Below are 4,533 nucleotides of genomic sequence, written 5' to 3'. Positions count from 1 at the left end.
GGGGGGGGGGTGTTCGTTTGCCCGTTTTTTGTTTGTTTGTTTTTTCTTCAGAGCCTCTTCTAATTAGATAAAAGAAAGTATAATTAATACTAATTATTGTTCCCAGGTCGGAGCCACCGAATGAAATAAGCAATTTCGTAGACGAGCAGGGTTGGTCAGCTGAATTGACCTCAGTGCTTAACTAGTGCCTTATTTTATCAATCCCGAAATACTGAAGAGCAAACCTCGGCGGGATTTGAGCTCCGCGTGTAAAGAGCTGGAAAAAAATACCGCTAAGCATTTTGTCCGACGCACCAGTGACTCTGCTATCTTCGTCGAAGGAAATGACAATAGCTGTAGCAGTTTCATGAATAGAAAATGAACTGTTAATTCGTGTGTGAGAATGAATATAGAATGTATGTGCGTGTGTGGAAATAGAATGTGTGAGTGCGTGTTTTGTTTTGTTTAGCTCCAAACGACCGGTTATCAAACGAAACGAAACTATTTTCAGATTGACAAAGTGAAAGTGGACTCCTATATACGCGGCCCCCACTACCTCAACCACAACTACACTGCTAAATAAATGGATCGGTCACAGGTGGAATGTCTTTAACCATAAGACTGTACTAACAGCACCATCACGCAAAAGACCAAACAGAAAAGTCTCTGTCGTCGTTTTACATACTAGAGATAACAGTCAAATCCCTTTTGTTGTATATTATAGTCATAAAACCAAGGGGGAAGAACTCATCGAATAATTAGGTCCCGAATATACTGCAGCTAAAAAAAGACTAGGGTGGCATGGCTGGAACGGATTTTCTCATAGTTCTGCTCCGTTATTAATTAGAGGGAACTTTTACGCGATCATTCTCTTTACTTTATCCGAGAACGTGCAAAATTAATGTCTAAAATCAAATAAAGAAAATTACAAATAGGAAAATGTCCAAGATATACATACGCTTAAATAAAAAAAATAAAAACAGAAAAGAAGACGAGTTGATGACAGCTTGAATGCGTTTGATCCGTAAGTCTGCTCGATCGGGGAACAGGACAAAAACACCAACAACATGAATAACTAATTAAACATCTTTAAAAAGTAATTGAATATATCATCATTAAATAATAAACTAGAAATAACAATAATCATAACCACAGTAAGATCGGAGGTAGTGGTGGGGAAACTAGTGACGTTGTCGTGTAGCCTGGAATCGAAACATTGTCCTTTGTTACCGACGGTGTAAGGCCAAACTAGTTCACTGTACATATACATTCCATACGGATTTTTGCATTTGCGTACTTTTGTCACGATTTGTCATATTTGCTTGGCCTTGATAGAACAGAACTAGGTCAAACTAAAGGGTCTGACTCGAGCAAGACAAAAAACAAAGGAAAAATAGTGTAATAGGTGTACAACAACATGTAGTAAAAAAATATGGAAAAAAAAAAATGCGCGCTTGCGAACGTGGGGTGTATATACATACACACACATATGTCTGTGTGATTTGCATGCAATGTACATATAGAGAGAGTGGGCTAGAAATGATTATGTATAAATATATCTATCTATCTATCTATCTATCTATCTATATATATATATATATATATATATATATATATATATATATATATATGTATATATATACATACACACACACACACATAATACATACATACATACATACACACACATTAAAATTCTCATATCATACTTACATTCATACACATAGCAAGTTTTATTCTTGTAGGTTTCAAGTTTATAACATGTTAATATCTCATCTTTTCTCATTTTTTATGCCTAAGATATTTATTTTGTAAGCTAAGCAAAGCTGCAGGCCCGTCTTCCCCAGCCCGACAGGGTCGGGAAATCTCTGAACCACCTCCCCTGATAGTGATCGAGGCCTGCAACCGACCCCTTGAATTCCCAGTAAGCGCCGGTCATCTGCCCGCGTTTTGCCACATAGAATCTTCCGTGGATGACACCTACAAGTGCAGCCAAATTGAGCGCCAAAAGTTCACAATGCCTCGAATCGTGTTTGGCGTATACCCTCCAAGTAGCTATTTTCACAGTTGCATATTCAACCAGGAATGATCGAAGAAGATACACCACGAGAGGGTGCTGAAAAGTTCCTGGCTTTAAGGGTGTTGCGAAAGGCCTTGTCAGAGGCCCAAACTTCCAAGGTTTTCGACAGGACTTAGAAAAACTGAAGGACCGCAGAAATAAGTGTGCGGATCTGAGAAGGGAACATATTGAATAAAATCATAATTAACTGATCCTCCTCTGTTTTCTTTACTGAAAGCCAGGAACTTTTAAGCAAACCCTCGAATTTGATATGTAAAAATTCTAATAAAGACTTTCTGCGTGTGTCATATTACGCTGTTTCATCCGAGTGTTTCCACTAATTGTATTGTATGAACACTTTTCCTATTAATATAACAAATAAATTATTTTCCAAGGCATGAAGAAGCCCTTTTTGTTACAGGACTTCCATCATGCACCATCAGTCCCATGCGCTTTACCTCCGCGCCATCAGTCTCATGCACTTTGCCTCCGCGCCCTCAGCAAGGAATAACTCTCGCATGGCCTTGTGTTAAAACTTACAAATCGATTCGTCTCGTGTCACCTCTTCACTAATCATAATCGCCCATAATGCGATTCAAAGATGACAACCGTCCACGGTATCTAGAGCCTTAATCTCACACTGGGTTACAGCAAAATCAAATCAAAACAACGAAACCTGTAAAAGGAGTGAGAGAACATTAGGTGCCTATTGAATCGGAACAAGGTGACACGAGCAATAGACTAATAAAACGCCGATAAGATATTCGAGTTCTCAAAAGTACTGCTTGTGACCTCAGCTATTGTTTGAAAGCCCATCACGTGGTTCAAAGTAAAATTGGGAGTATTCCGCAAAAATTCTATGAATTTACTCACAATGACACACACACACACACACACACACACATGGGCGTAATTAAATTGCAATTAAAGCTATGATTAAAGTACAGCACTTACACACATAGCAATCTCTCTCTCTCTCTCTCTCTCTCTCTCTCTCTCTCACACACACACACGCTCATAATAACACACACGAGAAGTGATTGCATTCTAAGTGTTGCTATGTTAAATATGTGCAAGAAGGAAGGTCACAGTTGCCGAAAATCAATGGCACTCCACCACCACCACCACCACTACCGCCGACGCCACCATTGTCGTCGTCGTCGTCGTCGTCGTCATCATCATCATCATCAATATCAACGAACAGTCCTCATATCAAAGGAACACATTGACAAAGCTACTTCCTCTCATGGACAACAATATAAAACTTCTAACGAGACAAATGTCTCCTTTTTGTTGTGTTTTTAAATCTTTTATTCGTTTCAGTTATTTGGTTGCAGTTATACTGGCGGAGTGGAGGTGGAGGGAGGAATGGCGGTTACACCAGCTTCAACGGTTTTAACCGGACGAACGGCCCCAGTACTTGTCCTATCGGTCTCTGTTGTCGAACTGTTAAGTTACGGGGACGTAAGAAATCCAACACGAGTAGTTAGATGGCTACGGTGAGACACACACACACACACACTGGTACACAAGTGCGCGCGTGCGACGGCCTTCTACACAGTTTCCGTCCACCTCATTCACTCACAAAGCATTGATCGTCCTGTGGCTATTATAAAAGACACTTGCTCAAGGTGCTGCGCAGTGGAGCTGAACCCGAAGCCATGTGGTTACGAAGCAAACTTCTAAATCACGCAGCCATTTTTGCGCCGACACTTGGGGTGTTCAGGCTAAATTCTGCAGTTTGCATCAAAGGTAAAGAAAACACGATATGCCATGCAAAAATAAAAGGTATTTTAGTAAAATCAGAAAATATCAACCAGGTTATGGCTGAGAAATAGCAGTTTATACAAAGTAGCCGCCCTCAGTTTCGTCCACGTCCTCAACACGGCTCCGGAACCGGGTGCGTGAGTTCCTTGCTGCGCTCTTACTCTAGGCACAAGGCCCGAAATTTTTCGGGGAGGGGCCCAGTCGGTTAGATCGACCTCAGTACGCAACTGGTACTTATTTAATAGATCCTGGAAGCATGAAAGGCAAAATCGACCTCGGCGAAATTTGAACTCAGAGCATAAAGACAGACGAAGTACCGCTAAGCATCTTGCTCGACGTGTTAACGTTTCTGCCAGCTCTCAGCCTTTTTGTTAACATATTTTACACATTCCTTAACTACTTTCATATCATGTTTTAATTCACTAAAATTCCTTAGCTTTTCAACTATTTGTTACTGTATCTTTAATTAGCCCGGCATTGTCCTTTTTTTCATTTTTTGTCATGTTTATGACGGGTTTCCTATCTCCTGATTTGCTTTTGTGCAAAATTTCCATAGTGTTTTCCCATTGTCATCTTATAAGAAGTATTAAAGTTCATATTTGTCTGTCTGTCTAAACAATTTGTCAATTTAATGTCTAATCTATCGATCTATTTAGTTTAATCTATCTAATCTATCTCTCTATCAATACACACATACCTATACCTCTCTGTGTATATATGTATATATA

The 4,533-nt window shown here is 39.8% G+C and overlaps 1 protein-coding gene across 1 annotated transcript in view; it reads right to left on the bottom strand.

The window, feature by feature from the left end:
- The window catches only part of LOC106879018 (PR domain zinc finger protein 4), a 10,840-nt gene extending 9,635 nt beyond the window's left edge, over nucleotides 1–1,205 (bottom strand). Inside the window, exon 1 of the mRNA XM_052975832.1 lies at nucleotides 938–1,205. The gene's annotated coding sequence lies outside the window, so the exon portion shown is untranslated. The remainder of the gene's footprint in view (nucleotides 1–937) is intronic.
- Nucleotides 1,206–4,533: the final 3,328 nt, after the last annotated feature.

This window comes from Octopus bimaculoides, chromosome 22, assembly GCF_001194135.2.
Source record: "Octopus bimaculoides isolate UCB-OBI-ISO-001 chromosome 22, ASM119413v2, whole genome shotgun sequence".
Lineage (NCBI taxonomy): Eukaryota > Metazoa > Mollusca > Cephalopoda > Octopoda > Octopodidae > Octopus > Octopus bimaculoides.
This window is presented reverse-complemented; position numbering and strand designations above follow the sequence as displayed.